Source organism: Xenopus tropicalis, chromosome 2, assembly GCF_000004195.4.
Source record: "Xenopus tropicalis strain Nigerian chromosome 2, UCB_Xtro_10.0, whole genome shotgun sequence".
Taxonomy (NCBI): Eukaryota; Metazoa; Chordata; class Amphibia; order Anura; family Pipidae; genus Xenopus; species Xenopus tropicalis.
In genome coordinates, this window is record NC_030678.2 from 43603920 (window position 1) to 43616121 (window position 12202).

Here is a 12202-nt window from a genome sequence, read left to right on the forward strand (position 1 = left end):
ATCATACACCAAACATCGTACGAAACAAGGTTTGTGTATGGCCAGCTTAAGGGAGACATTCTACATAAAGTTCATATTCAGTTATAATATTCATCCTCCCTCAAAATGTGAAATGATGCTGTGACATCGCTAAGCCCCGTCCACTCTATGAATATTCACTTTGCTTTAAGTAGGTGAGGTTGTGTCATTGAAGTCTATGGGGCCAGCAGCCCTGAGCCATATACAGGTATGGGACCTGTTATCCAGAATGCTCGGGACCTGGGGTTTTCCAGATAAGGGATCTTTCCGTAATTTGGATCTCCATAACTTAAGTCTGCTAAAAATCATTTAAATATTGAATAAACCCAATAGGCTTGTTTTTCCTCCAATAAGGATTAATTATATCTTAGTTGGGATCAAGTACAAAGTACTGTTTTATTATTACAGAGAAAAAGGGAACAATTTTTAAAACTATTTGCTTATAATGGAGTCTATGGGAGATGGCCTTTCCGTAATTTGGAGCTTTCTGGATAACGAGTTTCCGGATAAGGGATCCCATACCTGTACTGAAGAGTCCAAACCGGAAGCTGGCATAAGGTCTGGGTAGAGCACAGTTTTCAAGCAGTTATGGACATATCTGAACCCAAAGGTATTAAAATAAAAGCACTTCCTTCTATTTTACATTATTTTACATGGTTTAGTGCATTGTAAAAATTTATGGTATATATCCCCTTTAAGGATGAAGACACAGAGACACCCCAAGTACAGCTGTAGCTGCTACTAGTAGCTACTAAAATAGACAATGCTGATCATTTACTGATAACTGTCTCTGTGTGTATTAGCAAAGGGAATTCTCAGTATTGTCTATGGCAGGGTATTTTCTGGTGTTTAGTAGCCACGAAAAATAGCAATACTAGTAGCTCAGCGTGTCTTCACCTTAAAACTGTGTAAACTGCCCTAGCCTTGTAGTGTAGGAACCTTTCTAACCACTGTTTTTTTATGATTGTTCCCATGTGGGAAACATATAATCCAGTCATTTATGCCATTCAATATATCACAATTTAAAATGATATCAGGTGTCCTGAAATATAATTTTGAGTAAAGGCTTTTTCTACCCCATAGGCCCATGCTACAAATGTGAGATACAGAAGCCCAAGTCCCAGTACTCCTCGTTGTGAAAAGAGCAGTCAATATAATCTTCAGTTCAAAATAAAGTACAAGAGATGTCAGAGATTAGTACAGTTTCAGTACACGTGCACTAAGAAAATAAATTTTTATCCACAGTTCCCTTAGCAAAGACATATCTGAGCCTGACAAACGCCCTTACGTAAGGCCTGGAAGGAACTATTATACAGCTTACTGTTTATATAAGTAACGATACAACCAGTTAAACAAAGAAAGAAATTCTTATAAAATTTGCATATGCGGCTTAATGTATTTTAACATGCCCTTGCACAACCCATTTTTATATATAGCAGAAGTACAATACTTATGCCTAATGTACTGCTGTAAACATATTCCTTTAATTTATGTGGCTTGGAGTTTCTTATGTTTTTGTAGAAACCTATGTGCATTAAACCTTATAAACATTAACATTCGGATTTTTGTGGTTTTATCTTTTTTTAAAACCATGACTAAACTCGTTTCCATGAATGGCAGTCATTTAGTTAAAAATCCGAATTGCAAAATCACAAACAAAAAAAAAGTTGTGGAAAAAACGTGAAAACTGTGAGTGACTTTCAACTTGTTGCACGATAACCGCAACTTTTTCATATTGCCGCACAAAAGCCAGCATGAAAAAAACAAGTTTTAGCTGGTGTATTTTTGGAATCAAGCATTAGTAAATTATGAAGCACCACGTTTACAGATTTTGTAAAACTCCCTCTGTTTGCTATTTGCCATCCACTCACAGATATAAACAGTAAACATTTTTTCTGTACACTGGCCATCAAGCAGGTTCAGACTAGAACTCAAAATAGGCCCTGGCATTTCAAGTACACAGAGGCCCAAACTTCCCCCCACCAGCCCAATAAATAGTGACTGTCTGTGGCCTCTTACAGCAGCCCCTCTGGCACTTGTCAGAATCCACAGATTGCCAGTCCAGGCCTCCCTTAAAATAGGAAGGAGTGGCAGACAGGAAACCTGATTAATATCAGCTGTTAATAATATGTGTCAATATAAACAGCTGAATTTGTTCCCATTTCAACATTTCTTCTACCAACCATATTGGCCTTACACCCCTTCCCCTCCCAAAGTACATCTAGATGGGGGATAAACTCCATTTACCAGCAAAACAGAGGCTACGAGCAGAGAGCTATTGGACAGTGATAAATGCTCTACAGAGTGCAACAGCCTCAAAGGGCCATACCAATCTGGTGCCAATGTCACTGTAAGGCTTGAATGCACTCTGGTGAGGCAAGACACTGAATTTTAGTTAGAACTTTCAGTTCATATAATTCCACACGTATGTAAAAGTAATAGTTGTGATAATAATAATTATGATGATAATGTGAGGCTTAGGTTTTGGCAATCAGAAGCACTGGTGAAAATGTCGAAGGACTGCTGGACTAAGGAACTATCAGCCTAACTAAATTTTTTATAGTTCACTAAAGTCATATAATAATATACTAAATAGGTAAACACCAAGCTCTCCTCCCAAATAGTCATGGACTACTTTCCAATTGGGCCATAGGCAGCTTAATATTGCCCAGCAGTACACAGCAGTCTGAACAGTGCAAGGAAATATCTGTGGGCAGAAGGAATAGGCTGGTAACAGGCTGACAGTGTGAAATCCCTGTCTTTCAAGGCTAGAATGCACCAACCAATCTTGCTGTGACCTATCACCATAAAACCAAGTCTGACGAGTAGGTATTGCAACAGGGAAGGGTACCAGCACTCCTCAGAGAGACACTGAGCTAACAGTGGTATCATACTACTACAATACATATGGGGCCTGTTATTCAAAATGCTTGGGACCTGGTGTTTTCCAGATAAGGGGTCTTTCTGTAATATGGATCACCATACATATCTATACTTAAAAATCATTTAAACATGAAACAAACCCAATAGGATTGTTTTGCCTCCAGTCAGGTTTAATTATATGTAATTTGGGATCAAGTACAATATGCTGTTTTATTATTATAGAGAAAAAGGAAATCATTTAATCAAATAATTCACATTTTTATAAATGGAGTCTATGGGAGATAGCATTCCCGTAATTCAGAGCTTTTTGGATAACGGGTTTCTGGATAACAAATCCTATAACTGTATAAATAAATATTTATACACACATACATACAATGTCTCGCCTTGGAGAGGTTTGGATAGCTTTCCAAATATAGAGCCCATACCTGTGAAATAATTAAGGAACATTAATAACATTGGCAGAAGCTAAGAAAATCAGTTTGCAGCTCAACAGACTGAAACTGGGATGGCCTGTGTGTAGCTATACGGAGCGGAATTTGGCCTAAAAAATGTGAAAGCATGCATTTTTGTGCTAAAATCTGCTCAGTGTAGCTGCACAAAGGCTGACTCAGTGCCAGTCTGTGGAGCTACAGACTGGAGCAGATCTGATTTTCTCAGCCTGTGTACAAAACGCCAGGTGAGAAAAGCGCATTGTAAGCCACATGTGTTCCTACCATAACTGTAATTTCTTGTCAGCGGGTCTGATAACATACCTAACAAACAGCTTTTCTAAGAGCATTGTAAAGGCAAAGCTGGGTAGGGTATACTGGGGTGGGGGGGGAACTGTATCTGTTGCTGTAAGCAACCTGCAACATATAGTATTAGTGAGAACACACTAGCATACAAACAGTGCTAAGAGCGGGCAGGCCGCCATACCGTACTAAGAGCGGGCAGGCCGCCATACCGTACTAAGAGCGGGCAGGCCGCCATACCGTACTAAGAGCGGGCAGGCCGCCATACCGTACTAAGAGCGGGCAGGCCGCCATACCGTACTAAGAGCGGGCAGGCCGCCATACCGTACTAAGAGCGGGCAGGCCGCCATACCGTACTAAGAGCGGGCAGGCCGCCATACCGTACTAAGAGAGGGCAGGCCGCCATACCGTACTAAGAGAGGGCAGGCCGCCATACCGTACTAAGAGCGGGCAGGCCGCCACTAAGGGGCCATACCGTACTAAGAGCGGGCAGGCCGCCATACCGTACTAAGAGCGGGCAGGCCGCCATACCGTACTAAGAGCGGGCAGGCCGCCATACCGTACTAAGAGCGGGCAGGCCGCCATACCGTACTAAGAGCGGGCAGGCCGCCATACCGTACTAAGAGCGGGCAGGCCGCCATACCGTACTAAGAGCGGGCAGGCCGCCATACCGTACTAAGAGCGGGCAGGCCGCCATACCGTACTAAGAGCGGGCAGGCCGCCATACCGTACTAAGAGCGGGCAGGCCGCCATACCGTACTAAGAGCGGGCAGGCCGCCATACCGTACTAAGAGAGGGCTGGCGCCAAACGGTACTAAGAGCGGGCAGGCCGCCATACGGTACTAAGAGCGGGCAGGCCGCCATACCGTACTAAGAGCGGGTAGGCTGCCATACGGTACTAAGAGCGGGCAGGCTGCCATACGGTACTAAGAGCGGGCAGGCCGCCATACGGTACTAAGAGCGGGCAGGCCGCCATACGGTACGAAGAGAGGGCAGGCCGCCATACGGTACTAAGAGAGGGCAGGCTGCCATACAGTACTAAGAGCGGGCAGGCTGCCATACAGTACTAAGAGCGGGCAGGCCGCCATACGGTACTAAGAGAGGGCAGGCCGCCATACGGTACTAAGAGCGGGCAGGCTGCCATACGGTACTAGTAGTGCAGGGGATGTCATACAGTACTTAGGCAGGCACACTTTAAAAAGTACTGCTGGTAGTGGCTGGGGTAACAATTTAATGGGGCCCTTGGGCTGAACTGTAGTTGGCTGCTTGATGCTCTAGCAGTCTAGCTGAAGGGCAGCAAATTGTGCATGGCTGAATTTTATATACTATAATGAAGCATAGTAATGACAATGTCTCATTGCATTGAGGGCCCCACAAACTATAAGTAGCCCTAAATAAAGCCATTAGTAGGGGCAAAAACTGTAAGTAGCCCTAAATAAAGCCATTAGTAGGGGCAAAAACTGTAGGTAGCCCTAAATAAAGCCATTAGTAGGGGCAAAAACTGTAAGTAGCCCTAAATAAAGCCATTAGTAGGGGCAAAAATTGTAAGTAGCTCTAAATACAGCTGTTATTAGGGACACAAACTATATGTAGCCCTAAATACAGCTGTTGTTAGGGGCAAAAACTGTATGAACATATGTAACCCTAAATAAAGCCGTTATTAAAGACTCAAACTATAAGTAGCCCTAAATAAAGCTGTTATTAGGGACACAAACTATATGTAGCCCTATATAAAGTTGTTATTAGGGACACAAACTATATGTAGCCCAATATAAAGCTGTTATTAGGGACACAAACTATATGTAGCCCTATATAAAGCTGTTATTAGGGACACAAACTATATGTAGCTCTAAATACAGCTGTTATTAGGGACACAAACTATATGTAGCCCTATATAAAGCTGTTATTAGGGACACAAACTATATGTAGCCCTATATAAAGCTGTTATTAGGGACACAAACTATATGCAGCCCTATATAAAGCTGTTATTAGGGACACAAACTATATGTAGCTCTAAATACAGCTGTTATTAGGGACACAAACTATATGTAGCCCTAAATAAAGCTGTTATTAGGGACAAACTATATGTAACCCTATATAAAGCTGTTATTAGGGACACAAACTATATGTAGCCCTATATAAAGCTGTTATTAGGGACACAAACTATATGCAGCCCTATATAAAGCTGTTATTAGGGACACAAACTATATGTAGCCCTATATAAAGCTGTTATTAGGGACACAAACTATATGCAGCCCTATATAAAGCTGTTATTAGGGACACAAACTATATGTAGCCCTATATAAAGCTGTTATTAGGGACACAAACTATATGAAGCCCTATATAAAGCTGTTATTAGGGACACAAACTATATGTAGCTCTAAATACAGCTGTTATTAGGGACACAAACTATATGTAGCCCTATATAAAGCTGTTATTAGGGACACAAACTATATGTAGCTCTAAATACAGCTGTTATTAGGGACACAAACTATATGTAGCCCTATATAAAGCTGTTATTAGGGACACAAACTATATGAAGCCCTATATAAAGCTGTTATTAGGGACACAAACTATATGTAGCCCTATATAAAGCTGTTATTAGGGACACAAACTATATGAAGCCCTATATAAAGCTGTTGTTAGGGACACAAACTATATGAAGCCCTATATAAAGCTGTTATTAGGGACAAACTATATGTAGCCCTATATAAAGCTGTTATTAGGGACAAACTATATGTAGCCCTATATAAAGCTGTTATTAGGGACAAACTATATGTAGCCCTATATAAAGCTGTTATTAGGGACAAACTATATGTAGCCCTATATAAAGCTGTTATTAGGGACAAACTATATGTAGCCCTATATAAAGCTGTTATTAGGGACAAACTATATGTAGCCCTATATAAAACTGTTATTAGGGACAAAAACTGTATGTACATACGTAGCCCTAAATAAAGCCGTTATTAAAGACTCAAACTATAAGTAGCCCTAAATAAAGCCATTATTAGGGGAGCAAAATGTATGAACCCCCTCAAAAATGATGCTTCTCGGTGTTCCTTATGGGGGGCTGTTAGTACATACCTCCCCCCCGCACGTACAAGGGAACCCTATTAGGCTACAGACAACTCAGGAACCTTCCATTTTGAATACAAACTACAAATTCAGTCACCCCCAAACACAGGTTTAAGACCACGGTTAAGATTTGGGCATATGCGTAACGTAGCGCCCCAGCACACCCCCTGATACTCACAAAGCGAACATCGAGGGCTGTCTGTGTGTCCGTGTAATAGTATCCCACTTGTGATTAGGAAGGCCAGTGCGGATGGTACAATCCAACAGGGCTCCTGGGAGTCCGATCAGCCCACACTCCGGTCCCGGTGCAGACCCAATGCTGCTGCAGCTGTAGTGCCTCCCCCGGAAGTGAAGGCTGAGCTCTGCCCCGCACTCTGGCTGGGGACATAGGGCGGCCTGAGGCACAGGAATCACTCAGCCAATGCGCATCCACTCCCTGCTGCTGGGACCTGGGTCCCCCTTCTCAGAGCTCCCTCAGCCGGGGGAATGCACCTCCCACACCACATGATACGCTCACTCCGTTATCTACCTAGTCATTTTCCTATGCCTGATGGGATACATCCTGTAAAATGTCCGTGGCCATGACATTAATGACATAGTAATTAATTCGTGTTCTCCTTTGGCACTACAGACCGTTGGGCATTGTTGGCTCAAATTAAATTCATGGTGCAATTTCCAAGTTTAATTTCTTGTGGCCATGGGGCCTTAAAATCAATATTACCCGGTTAATATTCTTAAACAGAGTGTGAACACAAGCCACAGTAGAATAAATGGTCTGTAAAGAAGTATATAGGGAAACGAACCTTTCCAAAGTACTGGACTTTATCTTATGCCCAGTGTCAAATATAAACAAACAAGACAATTTAGCACAGTTTCTTTGCCATTTGACAACATTAAAATAAGCACTGACAGGCTGCTATAAATATACTATAAATACTGTTAATTATCCCTTTTAGGTTGAAGACACACAGAAATACTAGCAGCTACTTTTTCAGGGCTAGTAAATGCCAGAAAATACCCTGCTGTAGGGAATACTGAGACCTGCCTCTGCTAAAACACACATAGCGATCTTAGTAGCTGTGACATGTAGCTGCTACTAGAGGGTCTGTGTGTCTTCACCCCTAGGGCGAAGACACAGGTGGCGATTATTACCCACGACTTTTTAAAAAGTTGCAGTGACTAATCCGCAAATGGCGCACAATTAGTAGCCCCAGTCTCAGCAACTTGTATAAAATCCTATGGCAAGTATGTTGCCGTGACCAACTTTGTTTTCGCCCTTAATCTTTCAATACATGTATACAGGTACTGGTTTATAGAGCAATAAATATTAAAAGTGATCAACATTCCTGTCCTGATTCTATTGTGCGCAGTGCCGGATTTCAACTTCAGGCGCCCCGAGGCCACCCCCATTCTGTGCACCCCCCCGCACACATGAGCGAACTTTCAAACTCCCATACAGAGCAGTGGGAGAGGTCCTTATTGCTCTGTATGGGAGCACATTTTCAAAATTTCGCTGCAGCGGGGTGGCATGCCATCCCTAAGTTTATGCCGCCCTAGGGCCGGGCCTTTGTGGCCTCGCCACAAATCTGGGCCTGATTGTGCTGCTAAGTCGCACACTGATAACAGTGCACCAGCTATGTGGAAAGAGACAGAGAGGCTTCCTTTGGACACATTGGGATGGGGTTGGCACCTAAAAAAGATTTAGGCTGATGTGACACTGGGTTGATTCCCAGCCTGTGGAAAAATGCAGACAGAATCAGCCCCTATGCTTGCATTAGCCGTCTTGTTTGCCTGCACCCAGAACCATTTTGTCAGTCCAGGTGCAGGCACAAGGCGATATTGATGATGAAATGCAAAAGTTTGCATTTTGGCACCCGGGCCGATGCAATGGTTCCAGGTGCAGGCAAGGTGCCAGCGTAGCATCAGCCTTAGGGATACAGGATAATATTTTATTATTACAGAAAAAAGGGACTCATTTTTGAAAATCTGAATTTGATTAAAATAGAGTCTCTGGGAGATGGTCTTCCCCGAATTTGGTGCTTTTTTGCATAATGGATTTCCATATAATGCATCACTTACCTATATCATTAGATGTTTGCCAGTGTAAAGCCTTTATTGGCAACATCCCAAAGATTTATCCTCAGCTTTATAATCTTTCTGGAGCCTGGATACACATACAAACAGTACTACAGCCAGTGGGAGGACTGTGCCACCACCAGCAGCCCAGCGTGACTGACAAGACACCTGTATGGCAACGCTCAAGTAACTTTAGCTATGTTGGCGTGTCAGGATTTTGAATCTGGTGAGCTCAGGGCTCCTTATGGGCATTCTGAATGTCATAAAGATTACTTACATAGAAATATGAACATTCATATGAAGGACTGACTATAAATGTAAAGATGCTGATTGGAAACCAGTCAGGAATATAATGCTTTACGGTTGTTGTACTATTGTTATTTTCAGACAAACAGATCCATAGACAGATATTTGTTTAAACTAAACTGATCAAAATGTTTAAACCTGCCTATGCAATGCCAGATCTTTCTCTGAGCACACAGATACACACAGATTATTGTATGAAACCTTGTATACAGAAATAATCTCTGTACAAATATAGCCAGCTTTACTCTTGTCACAGCTCCCTGTCGGCTGGATGCATTCCATGACAGGTACAAACTTGCTTCCTTTTGAGTTTTTTTGTGAGTGAATTTTTTAAAGGGGCCATGGTTGGAGGAGAAATGCTCCTTGCAAGTGATATGCTGCACACTCTGGAAGGAGCTGCCAGTGTGGGCGGCCATATTTGGTCGCACACATGGAAATAATGAGTGTATCTCCCAGCTCATTATGTGCATCCGTGTGTTGTAATATTGGGGGTGGAGTTGACTGATCCTGCACCACAATTACATTCATAATGAGGGAGCTGGGACAATCTTCATTATGTGCTTATGCAGAGTCCCACCATGGCTGTCCAAACTGAGATTTCCCTCCAGGTGCGGGCAGCACAGCGCTTGCTATTAGCATGTTCTGGTCAAAATAGTATTGTTTCCTTGAACTGGAGTGCAGAATGCTTTCCCTGCTCCTCTGGTGGAGGAAACAATTTTACTATGTTAGTTGCCCTTTAGAGAAGAAGGAAAGTCATTTTGGCATTTTACTGCCAATAGATTTGCCACATTAGTGCCACCTAGAACAAAGATTTATTCTGCAGAAAGCATTGCCATACCTATGTAAAGAGCACTAGAAACTTTCTGTTTGCTTAAGACAGCAGCTACCATTTTAAATAGCTTCCTGTTTGCAGTCTAGCCGTTATAGCTCAGATCACACATTCCTAAGGGAGGGAGTTCTTAGCTTTCTGGTTGGAGGGGAGAAGAGGGGAGAGAGGAGAGAACTGAGCAGACTCTGGCCACAGGAATTAAGTTTTTTTTCTGAGAGAGGAAGTCAGACACCGGAACAACATGTTGACAAAAAAAGAGACAAGAAAGTCTGTGTTTCTTTTGATAGAGGACTCAGTGCAGCATTTCTGTGAGTGCTTATGGCTGTACTTACATAGACCTTTTTGATAAAGCTTACTTATTTTTTACCTTTCCTTCTCCTTTAAAAGCACTTTACTCATACCCCCCAACTGTCCCACTTTGCGCGGGACTGTCCCGGTTTTTATAGCGCATCCCGCTGTCCCCGATAGTTCAATGAATGTCCTGCATTTCCGTAATAGATTACAGAAATGCGGGACATTCATTGAACTATCTGGGACAGCGGGATGCGCTGGCTGCAGCCAGGCGCTCCGGCTCCTTGTGCGGCAGCGACAGGCCCTTTTATAAGGTTGCGCCCCTTGCGTACTGACGTCACACGTATGCACGGGGCGCAACCTTCTAAGAGGGCCTGTCGCTACTGCACAAGGAGCTGCATAAGGAGCAGGAGCTGCAGAAGAAGGAGCGTCTATGCGGGCACTGTGTATGGGGGTACTGTTTATGGGGGCATTGTGTATGGGGGGTACTGTCTATGGGGGCATTGTGTATGGGGGGTACTGTCTATGGGGGCATTGTGTATGGGGGCTACTGTCTATGGGGTAATTGGGGGCACTGTCTATGGGGTAATTGGGGGCACTGTCTATGGGATCAATTGGGGACACTTTCTATGGGGGTACTGTCTATGGGGTCAATAGGGGGCACTTTCTATGGGGGGCACTCTGTATGGGGGTACTGTCTATTGGGCCATTGGGGGCACTGTGTATGGGGGGGCAAAACTGGGACATAGTTATAACTCACTTATAACTGACTGCCTTCTCTCTATATTTGTATTTTAAATGTAGGAGTTGCTATATTTTTTGGTAGTACAGTATGAGGGTATAGCACATTTTACGTCTGATCCCACCATTTCAACTATATAAAAGGAGTATTTTTGAAAAAATAAAAATAAAAATGGGGTGTGAATATGTTCTCTGTGCAAGGTACACAGAACAGTAATTTTTACATAAGTGCTCAGTACATAATGGGGCACATTTTGTACCATTTAGTGTTACATGACCACTTTTGTCTCACATTCCAATCATTCAGGCTATCAAGACTCATAAGAGGGGTGTTACAACATTTGTGGTAACTTAACAACACAATGTTGGATCACATCCTTTGTAAATCTAGAGACTTCATAATAACTATATCACCATAAAATTACATTTGTATTGTGCTCATAGTTATTGGCATTTCTTGTAACTCCCTTTTTCTAGCTTATGACTGTACTGACTAGTTTATAGAACCAAACCTCTGCTCAGCATGTGACTCTGGAACAGGAAGTGGACAGGAAGTCACATGATGAAAAGGAAATTCACTTTACTAAGTACTGTAGGTAGTCGCAGCTCCACAATACATATGTATTACATAGGTACCAATGGAAATGTGTCACAGTCACAGTAAATACAGTTTCCAAGTTATTAGCTACTAGACAGGAGACACAATTTAATATTAAACTGATTGTTTATTTTAATATTCACTTACAGGTATCTTATAGAATATTATTATTCCTGTGGGTCAGGAACTAATACAGGGGGATTAATATCTGTGACTGGCAATTGGTGTACAGCGCTGATTATAATTATTTGCACTATATAAAGGAAACAAACATTCTGTCAGTGTTTATTAAAGCGCAACAAAAAAAAATCGGTGTGTCAAACAGTGTGAAGTTCTGCAGTGCGGAAGCATTAGCTCTGCTCTGCCCCCACCTACTGGCACGACTGGGGTTCAACAATGCTGAATAAGCTCTTGAGATCACATCATTTGTTTTAAAGAATCAAAACCAGTAAGGGATTATATACTTCAGTGTTAATGACATGTGTATGGGGACTGGTTTAATGCGCCCTAAACATAATGTAAATGCTTTAAAATGTGTATATTGGACATCAGTTCTGTTTCATGGTTTTTAAGCTGGATATACATGTAAAGGTCTGCTCCTTTCGTGAGGTTACCAAACAAGCAGCATCCAGTATCCTGTGGCTTTGCATG

At 42.5% G+C, this 12202-nt stretch overlaps 1 protein-coding gene across 2 annotated transcripts in view; it reads right to left on the reverse strand.

Annotated features, from left to right (window-relative positions):
* Positions 1 to 7221, reverse strand: part of bclaf3 (BCLAF1 and THRAP3 family member 3) — a 48962-nt gene extending 41741 nt beyond the window's left edge. The window contains exon 1 of one of the 2 annotated variants that reach the window (XM_031896736.1): positions 6889 to 7221. The gene's annotated coding sequence lies outside the window, so the exon portion shown is untranslated. The remainder of the gene's footprint in view (positions 1 to 6888) is intronic. The other variant, XM_031896738.1, reaches the window with a different exon arrangement.
* Between the last annotated feature and the right edge of the window lie 4981 nt (positions 7222 to 12202).